Source organism: Agelaius tricolor, unplaced genomic scaffold, assembly GCF_023055355.1.
Source record: "Agelaius tricolor isolate 1412-34295 unplaced genomic scaffold, bAgeTri1.0.p SCAF_7, whole genome shotgun sequence".
NCBI lineage: Eukaryota > Metazoa > Chordata > Aves > Passeriformes > Icteridae > Agelaius > Agelaius tricolor.
The window spans coordinates 26,710,252-26,721,170 of record NW_027269267.1 but is presented as its reverse complement, the minus strand read 5'-3'; positions in this window follow the sequence as shown (position 1 = coordinate 26,721,170).

Sequence of the window (10,919 nt, the reverse complement as noted above, 5' to 3'; positions counted from 1 at the left end):
AGAAGATTAAAATAGTGAAAGCATATAAAATAACAACTTGGTATTCATTCTGTCATTATCAGGGAAGAAGCATGAGAAATGAAGACAAATAGCACCAGTAAATGTCTCATCAGTACACAAACTGTTTTCCTTACTCCCAGGAGAGCTGACACAAGTTTCATGTGACAGCTGGGAATAGGTAGAAAATATGGACCATTAATTATGCAAATGGCATGGCTTCGAAAAGAGCCCAGCAAACTGCATTTTCTGCAGCTTGTTCCCTGCTGGGTCCTCAGCCATGGGCAAAAGGAAAACTGTGTGTCAGGGAGGTGACTCTGGCTACTGAAACAGGAGCAGCAATGGGCTGAGGACAGGGTTGGTTGGACCAGCTTCCTCCTGTGCTGCCCACAGAGGGGGTGGCTGGCCAGGGCTGCATGACCTGATTGCTGTCTTGCCTTTGCTTGGTGAGGGCAGTTTTCAAATGCACACCTGAAACAAACCCAGTGCTGTGGCAGGGCTGGGTCAGGTTTGGCTACCTGTGGTTCATGGCTGGCAGAAGAAGTCAGTAATCTGGTGACCAAATCAGGTTCAGTCTTCTTTAAAGATTTTTTTAAAAACAGGTGGACACTGCTCTCCAATGTAAACCACCAGTGCCCAATTCTAGGCAGAAAGAAATGCAAAATCAGGTCTTTCTTTATGCTTTCTTCTTTAGAAACCCAGGTTTAAATGAAAAATCATCTCACTTAGAGATAGTTTTTATTCAAAATGGAGGGAAACTGAGGTTGCTTCAGTTTTCTCTTGTGTTTTTTGGGGGTTTTTTTTGAGGGCTGAATGGAAACATTATGAAAATGAAACATTTTCTTTAGGTTTTGACTTTCTACGGTTAATTGGATGCAACTGACATACTAGAGCAGTGCAAAATAACCCCTGAAATAAGGGAAATATCCTCCTTAAGATTTATTTCAAATAGAAAAATGCATTCCAATAATATTCTTCCAGCCTGACAAAGAAAGCTCAAACTTCCTGAAACACTAGGTTTTAGTATCTTTAAAAAAATAAAACATGTTCTCATGGCAAAAATATGCTTATGAAACAGTGTGTTCTAATCACAACTGTGTTTCATGGGATGAAACAGGGCTGATTTGTAGTAGCTGGGGGAGGGTATTAAGGCCAGGGCTGGGAAGCTGTGCTCTCTTCTTGCAGCTGAGAGCAGACCTGAGTTAATAAGGGCAGAAGAAGCCTGCTGCAGAGACATCAAGTCTCATTTTTTTTACATTTTTAAGCAATCGACTGGGATAGGATTAAGCTCCAGAGACAAACACTCTAAACTTCTTTGGGATAACACCCCGAGAGTGATTTCCTTTTGTTAAATGGGGCACAAAAGAGCAGGAAATCGTAAGGCCACCGTAAGCAAGGTGTCCCTGAGCTTGCGGGGCTGTTTCTTCCCTGCCCCTGGCGAGTTGCCTCAGTGGCCTGCAGATGGCGAGTTTGCCATGCGGAGAGGTGTCTTTTTGCTGCCAAGGAAAAGCCCTGCATCCTTAAGGGAGTCGGGAAAACAAATTCTGCCTGAAGATGCGAGCTCAGAGTTAACTCTTCACCCCACGCAACAGTTCTCCCACAACGCTTCATTTTGTGTGCATGACCAGCTGTTCCAGGCATGAGGACACTGCCCTGAGACGGTGATGTCAATACTACAGCTGATCATTAAACATCACTCTTTGTAATGGAAATAGGGATCTTTACTCCCCACTTCAGCAGCAGCCACAGTCCACAGCACAAAATCATTAAAACTGCTCTTCCAGGAGCTGAAGCAACAGTACATGATGCTTATGTGATCATTTTCTGGGCCCCCCTACAGTCTTCAGTAATACACAGACTTGAATTAATACCCATATTGACTGACTCCAAAGGTCCCACAGCAAGGTCCAGGATTAAGACAAGCAATGTCTTGCAGTGTCCCTGATCTCTGTGCCACAATGAGTTAAGTTCTCAAGAGTTCAAAAATTTTCAGTATGGGCCCCACTGAATCACGGCATCTTTCTAGGAAAATATGTTTTTCATATCTTTTTTTTCAAAATCCATGTTTGTATTTAATACTCATCTGGATTCCTTCATCAATTCACAGAAGGAAAATTATGAATGCTTCACAAAAGTAAAAATAAGGTGTTGCAAAGAGTAGTTTTAATAGACAAAAGAACATTTGTTTTTCCCTCACTGCTCACATGGAAACTCTGCCAAGCTCATCCTGTGACACATGCATTTCCTACTGCTGGCTTCCCTCTCTTCCTTTTCATTTTCCTACTTTTCCCCTTACATTTCTGTCTTGTTCAAGGGCTACAAAATGAGACTGGAACATGAATCATGTGTTTCCAAGAAACATACAGAACTCTTTCTCTGGGTCAAATTTTCCAGTTATTGTTCAATAAAGACTCCTGAGCCCTCCCAAGAGCCTCATGAGAAAGAATTTCTTTCCAACATGCAGCTGCTCATTAATTCCTGGGAAAACCCTGAAAACAAACTGAGTTTTCAGTAACGTAGTAATCTTTCCATTCTGAAGTTTCACTGTTATTTTTTAAAAGAAATCACTCACAGACATTAAAAAAACTCCAGCATTTTGAACGTGCTATTTTGATCAGCTACACAGATGCACACATATACTGCATTTGGGCAGCAGATCTCAAATTTGGTGACAATTGGGTACTCAAATAACTAAAATACTGAAGCAGAAAAAGTATTTCCACCCCTCCTTGTGCTCTAGGGCAGTACCCACTCATCCTTGGATACCCTGGGATTTTACCCTCTGCCACCACCCCAGCTGCAGGAGGAACCTGGTGAGGAAGGCTGAGTCCTCTGCCCCTTGGAGCCCTGGGCAGCACAAGGGACAGGCAGCTGGTGCTACTGCTGCAAAGCAGGTACAGCATCCCCTCTGACATTTCCAAGGATGTCTGGCACCCAGATATCAGACCACAAATGAACAGCAAACAAGCCAGGCCTGTTATATTTGCAGCAGGGCTGAGCTCTGCCATCGTCTTCATCTCTAAAGCCACAAGACCACAAGAGCTGTGGTCTGTAAGGCAGCCCCGACCCAAACCTTGTACAAACACCAGCCTCCTCTTGCTCTGCCACTGCCACCACTGTCCCCCACGTGCCCATGGGAATGGGTGGGCTGTGCAAGAAACTCAAGGCATCACCTGGAAACATACATGAATGTATTTGCCCATGGCTTTCCCTCTGCTTATGCAATTCCCAGTGCTGCAGGGCTGCTGCCATGACAGGAGCTGTCCTGGGGCTGCTGCAGGGCTGCCCTCCATGATAATGAGCAGCTGTGGAGCACAGAAGAGAGTGGAGGCTTCCTATAGTACCAGGGAAGAGAAATGCACAGCAACAGCTGTGGTAACATAGATGAAACCTTGATTTATGCCCAGAAGTCCCTGTTGCTGGCAAAGAGCAGCACTTGGTACCTCCTCCCTCTGGCAATCCAGAGATACTATTTCATTCCTAAATTTTAACAGCTTGTCTTTGACCCCACAAGAGTTTGTGAGTTATATGGGCAAAGCTAAGGGGAGCAAAGGCAATCCCTCCATACCATATTGTGCCAGTCTGGAGGCATTCCCTTTGCACACACAGCACTTTTTGGCTGATAAAATGCAGGAATTTTGGCTAACTAAACCTCCTTTCCTTGCTGCAAGACCTTTTGTCATTACCTCTGCCTTTCCTGATGCATACAGGGCTTCCAGGCTCAGCTGACAGTGAAGTTGCGACAGGGACTTAGGAGTACCAGACCATGGAGTCTTAAAGCCCTATTACTGTTTGGCACAGAGTGTACTTTTATAGGATGGAAATCCTTCCATTGCTTTTCCAGATCACTGTGGACAAAAATAATCTCGGGGTTTGCTGTCATTTAGATTATGTGGTTGTGCATGACTGAAAGGAAGACTGTAACACTGGCAATCTCTCTCTAAGAACAGCGCTGGCTTCTTCATCTCACACAAGCCATTTTTGGAGCCCCTCCCTCTCCCTCCCCACCCCATTTCTGCCACTTCAGGGCAAAAGGTGAAATTTGGCAGTGCTGGGTTAGTGCTCAGACTCAACAATCTTAAAGTTTGTCGCCACCAGAAATGACGCTCTGATACTGTTGTCATGTGTGGATGGAAGGATTTTCATTGCACACCCTGGCCAGAATAAAGTAATGCCTGATTCTCTAATACTTAAAGATGGTGTTGGAGAGCTTCTTTGACTCCCTTGGTTTTGGTGACACTAAGATTCTGCAATTCTGTGTTGTGTCTGCAGTACCTGCAGTGACCTCAGTACTGCAGGCAGAGTACAGAGTACCTGCACTGAGCATGAACCAACAGCCAAGAAAGAGGCTTTGCCTAATTGGAGCCCTTGCATTTCATAGGCTCCGACTCTTTCTTTCCATTTTCCACAGCTGACAAGGTCTGGATGGTATTTTGCTGAGACCAACAATCAAATCCTCTACAATTTACTTCAAGGCCCTTCTGGCATTCACTGATAGTGTCTGCACAGTGATTTCTTTGGGTGTTATTCTGCTGCAGGCATAGCTCAAAGTGCTCTTTCTGACTCCCCGTGCTTGCCACTCAACTTGCATTCCCCAGCCACCACAGTCAGTTGGGAACTTTTTTAATGAGGCTGCTTTATCACTTATGAACATTATCATTCAGCATTGTGGGTAGATCTGTGAGTGAACAGCTTGCTAGTAGTAAATGGTGATAAGAAAGATGCCCTTGGCAAAGGCAGACAGAAATTTCCCCTGCAATAGCCCCTTATTCTGGGCCAGCTGAGGATGCCCCTCTAATAAATGTGGGTCTATATGTCAAATGTGTTCATGTGTCTCCTGACAGCAATTACAGTCTTCTTCTCTGCTTCTCTCACTATTTAGTAGTGGGGGAGACAGGTTTCTGTGTAGGGATTATTTGCTTCCCAAAATCTTAGAAGGATCACAGAATAGCAATAAAATGAAGGTAACGGGAAGTCATGGCTTCCATCCATAACATAAAAAGTCTGAATTTTGTAGAAAAGTCATTCACTCCATTAAATAGCAAGAACTAAAGGCTGTAAAATTACTCTCAAGACTACTAAAAGGAAAAGAGAGGCAAAATAAAAGCAAAATTCAATGTGATGGAAACAAAAATAATTAATTACTTTTTATCACTATTTGCCAAACACATGCTGCATGCGATGTCACTGGCTTTAGGAATACTGTTGTCTCATCTAGCAGTTATTAGTGTTGTTGGTATGTACAACAGGTCTTCTAAAAATAGCCATGGTCAAATTAGAGCTGCAAAAACCCTGATGTAGTGATTCTTTGTGGTGTCCTGCCTCATCTCTCCTGACATTTGTCAAAAACAGATTCTGTCTCTTCTAAACATTTTTACCCATCTTAATAGTACAGACCATCAACACAATTACTGTATTGCAGTATGTATGCATGTTCAGGGAGGAGATCCAAGATGTCTTTGTTTTTCAGTTTAATTAAAGGTAAGTGGTAAAATGGAAGTGACAAGATAAGCATCTTGCATGTCCTTATTGCCAATATTTCAGCATTCACAGCTTTGCTGCTTGCAGTCATCTCCTGCAAATTTCTCAAATATTATTTGATGTTACTCCACTGGTTTTCAAAATTGTTTAGCAAGAAATGTTAAATGCAGGCTGGACCCAGACAGCTGAAGGTAGCTCTGTGGGTCAGGGGAGTGCAAGTTGCCAATGAGTGCACAGGAGGATGTATTTACAAAAGGTACTGAAGGGTTCTGGAGCAGCAAATCAGACACACTGAAAGCTAAAGCCAGACATTGATTCTTATGGAAGTGTCACCTGTTATTTCTGCCTGGAAATCAGTCCACCAGAGCTGTCTTGTATTTCATTACAAATGACCCTTTGTGAGGACCCTTGGCAGCAACTGTGAGGTTTTTTAGTACTGTTTATTATGACTGCATAAACTTAACTGCGAGGACCAGCATTAGCTTTCTCTCCTGAGAATATGAAAGGTATTGTCAGGGACACACTATCATTGCTGTGGGAAATACAACACCTTGCTAATCCTGCATTTGTTTGGTGCTAGAACTTACACTGTGAACTCTGGCCACCCCTTGTAGTAACCAGACAGCAGTACTCTAAAATACAGCCAGTGAAATCAAAAGAAATACAGTGTTTTTCCACACAGATTAAGTCCCAGTCATGCTCATGAATACTGTGTGCACTTTGAAAGCTGAGTCCTCCCTAGAAGAGGACTACCAAGAGCCCCGTCTTTTTTTTCTTTTTTTCCTTTTATTTTCTTTTTTCCTTTTTTTCTTTTTTTCTTTTCTGAAGCACTGGGTGAATCTGAGGAAGTTTTCAGCTTGGCATCCATCTTTCTAGTATCTGACCATGTGATTCTCAGCTTGCATAGATGCTAGACTTACAACTTTGCTGTGAGCAATAAGTGATCCTGTAATGTGCAGGAGGGTAATTCTGCTTTGTTATGCACAATTTTCTGCACAGCAGATTTTTTCTACCAGATGGAAGGCTGAACTTTTGTTCTACTTGCAGCTCCTTCATGCTTACTTTCCCTGAATTACTCAGATGTGAAGTGAAACTGTGACTATACCTCCATGTTTATGATCTACTTGCTTTAATGTATAGCCCCCATCTCTACTTTTTGTAACACAAGCAAAGAAATGCCATGTGAGAGACAGAGCAGCCACATGTAATATATCTCACAGGAGACAGTCAGTTCCTTCAAGCAGAGACTGCATCTTTCTGGCTAGGAGGAGCACTAGATCTTCCCAGCACTGCTTCTTCTGGGTCAGCACCTCTGTGTTGCACCTTGGAAGGCTCTAAGACTTGGGTGGGTTTCAGAGCTGGACACTGGAGCTGGAGAGAGAAACCACCTTTTTTTCTTGAGTGAAGGCCTGAGTGACAGATTTTCACAGTGGAGGAGAATCATCTCTTCTTGAGTGATTCATACACTCTCTGTGATCCTCGACTCCTCAGCTGCTTGAACCCCAGGGGCTAGGACAGGATGAAACAAAGAACTGAAAATTAGTAAGAGGCGTGAAGAACACTCAGCCCATTCCCTTGACTTCTGTGGGATTGAATCTGAGCTTTCTTTGCTGAAAAGTGCTTCATTTATACAAACTAATCTGTTGCCCACATATAAGAAACATTAAATTCTCAAAGTCCGTAATTCTCAACACATTTTATACAGGGCATTTATGCTGCCATCAAAATACAAAAAGCTTTGTCAGAGAGAAGACAGAAAAGTTAAGAGAATTGCAGCTGGAATTACTTTTACAGTCATTCTTTAGAATTCCAGATGGTTTCATCACATGTAGATATCATGTGTTAAACTGTACTGAGTGTAGCAGAGGATCAGGGCCCCTACAAGGCAGGTCCATAACCCTAATGGTCTAATGTCAATTCTAAGTTACTTATGTATTTTGGTGGTTGATTTGCATCTACATGTAGATTATGACTACAGTCATTTTTTCATCAAGAATTTTCCATCAATGTCTAATAAGACAATGATTGCAATTTTGCAACCATACAAAAAAAATTTACTTTGCATAGATCAGGAAAGATAATAATTATCATAAAGCTTACTTGACTGTGTTCAGAAAATTAGCAACTGCTCATGGAGAATTGTCAGTGAAAAGATGTCATGTAAAAGGAAATTATAAAAATTTGACATTTGGAGTTTCTGAGAAGAAAATTTTTGAAAAATACATTTTTGAGAAATATGAAAAAACAGAAATCGTACCTGTTGCAGAAGCAATATAAATGTGCAGCACTCTCACACTCAGTGATTGTTATGGCTCCCTGAATAATTACAGCAAATCAAGTTCTATAATTTTCTTTAATTCATACACAGCTAAAATAAAATTTCTCAGTTGAAAAAAACAAACTGGTGTTTTGTTGACAAAAAAGCTACACTTTGAATGGAAAAAAGGATCAAACAGCAGACTGAGAACATATTTTTGTATCTAATTGTGCAGCAAACTATGGAAATACCAAAATGTTGCTGCTGGTTTTAAATGTTACGTTTCCCTCTTCAATGTGATTACTCTAATATGGGAAAGAACAATGTCAGAAATACCTGAAATATGAAAAAGAAAAATTAAATTCTTTCAATTTTGATAATGTACCAGCTTGTCATAGTACTAGGAACACTTATCTGAAAATTAACACATATTGAGAATGACATTTTTCCTTCAGTATTAATCTTGTGATGTAATTTGTAACCTGACAAAGTAAGCCAGAAGAAAGTAATAATTTGATCCTAGATGTTGCAATCACAGTTTCTTCCCTTCCAAAGGAATTTAAAAACATGATACTTCAGCTGATATCCTGATCCCATGTAAGTACTGAGGCATGTCTGTGCTGATGGTTGTTGCTATAACCTTGCAGTTCCAAGAAGTTTCACTCGCTCTTACTGTCAAGCCCAGTTTTAGGTTTTCACAAAACTCCTTTTACTTTCAGGCTGTGAGTTCGAAAATGTGTAGGGGATAAACATGCAGAAGGCTGTGGTGAAGAACAACCTCCTTGGGAGCACATTACCTTTTGCAGAGTTCAGCACTTCAAAGCTTGGAACTCACAGAAAGGGAATTTGCTGATCTAACTTAAACTAAATACCCCTGTATGTATGCATTATAAAGTAGTATTTAATTACAGAAACTTCACATCTGTGCTCCTACAAAACTCATCCTTATTCCCTGTTGAAATTGATGACTGTTCCTGAGTGGGTAGATATACCTTCTTCTTTTTACACAAAATCATGTTGTTACTTTAAGGAGTTTTTAAAATTTATTTAATGCATTATTTCTAGAGAAACTCCTTACTGCATAGAGACAACTAAGTGAAATAGCTAATGTTATTCACAGCTAAGACTATGTATTTATATGCAAATACTGTATTTAAAGACCTGTAATGATAACTCTTCCTGTTTCTTACCAATTGGGATACTACTTGAGACAACTGAAATGAGTCTTTGCAGAGCAATCCTAATGCAGAAGCCATCAAAGGCCAGGGGAAGGTTTTCCTTAACTTTTCTCAACTAAGAACAAATGTGAAGTCATAGTAGGCAGAGAACATCCAAATTAAACCCCATCCCTAATCAGTAGATATTTGAGCTACCAAATTTGCTAGGCAGGGTACCTTCACAATTGGGGATAAGAAAGAAAAGGGGATTGCACAAGTAGGAAGTTAATAATCTCCAATCTTGCCTACCATCTCTCCCTATGAAATGTCAAAGTCCAGTTATAAGCCTTGTACTCATGCAGCCAGGAAGGTAAACATCAGCAGCATGATTTAGAGGGCTTTCAGTACATCCCTCATGATCATTCAGTAGATAAGGAAAAACAAGATAAACAGAACAAAGCCATCTCGAAAATACTTCACTTTGTCAGCTGAATAACAAAAATGTTTTACAGAGTTGCAGCTTGACCTAAGGTAGATTCATTAATTTCCCTCCTGCTCTACTCAGTTCCACACTGCTGGGTTAGTGATCTGTGATAGCTGCTGACCTTTTTCCTAAGGACACTCTTGTCCCTGCCTTAGGAACGCTTCCTGCTAATAATGTTCAAGTGCCTTTCCCATATCACTTCTGACATATAATTTTGCTGTGTTTTTCACACTGAGGGCACTACCATATAATTTCTCTTCCACTGCTGTTTCCAGCATTGTCACTTACAGCCTTGAGCCTTCTTTTGTGACGCAGCTGGAGGTTGGCAGCTGGGTGCAGAAACCCTTCTGCAGAGGTTTCCATGGGTAATGTTGATTCTCCAGGCAGCTGCAGTGCTATGCAGCAAGCTTTAGAGCTCCTTTTTATAGATGCAGTTATCAGTATGCTTTGATTCCCAGGGCCACAGTCATACCAAGAATAATCAAAATACTGGCGGTTCCCAGACTACACATGGATGTAACTTGTCCTTACAGCCAGTAACCTTCATAGACATGAAGCTGTGAAGCCTTTAGGGAATAGTGGAAATTAACTTTAAAAATACATTTCTGTCCTTGCTATGCAGTCTGTTCTAAAGTTCAGTGAATGCTGATGGAACAATTCAATGTGAACAGGTTTAATCAGGCCTGCAGACTACAATTATGTAAGCATGATGCAATTTGCTGGGACAAAAACATGGAACAAGTTCAGCATTTCATTACATTTCATTATGGATTGAGAGCCTTAATCCATATGTAGGTGAGGATTGACTAAACTTGGTAGGTGGCTGGTTGTAACAGGAACTAAAGGTGTCTGGATGTGATGGTTATATATATGGTATATAAATACACACACACACACACACACACACATGTTTACTTCTTACTGGATACTCTATACTGCCAAATACACTTAACCTTAACTGTTTTTCCCCAAGTATGGAACAGCAGATTTATTTCAGGTCATGGGAAAATAGCTCCAGCCAAAATATAGAGCTGCAAGGAAGGAGGGTACACTTGTGTGGCATGGTTAACTAAGTACAGACACAAAGATGAGTGGCTGTATGGAAAATCACATGAGCTAGGGAAGCCACGTATGCTGTGGGACTTTCATCCCTTATTTAGGATACTACAGCACCCAGTCTGTAGTGAGAATTATCTTTTTGTCCCTTCAGCACCCAGTCTGTAGTGAGAATTATCTTTTTGTCTCTTCTTCAATGTCGATGCATTCATATTTTTTAAAAGGGGCTATTAAACCATCTTGTAAGCAGTTAAGGTTTTTTTAAAAGTTTAAATCCCTGTCTGGATCTCTAAAAGCAGAGCTGCTGCCTTTGCTGGAAATGGTGTTTCTTACTGGTATTTCTTATGAACAGATTCACCCATGCTGTTTTAAAAATATTAGGCACACTATATCCATGTACACCTATATTCACACACAACTTATTCTTTCTCTGTCCCATAGTGCTTTTCTTTCCCCTAACAATTTCTCTTCTTTGGCCTCCCTGAAG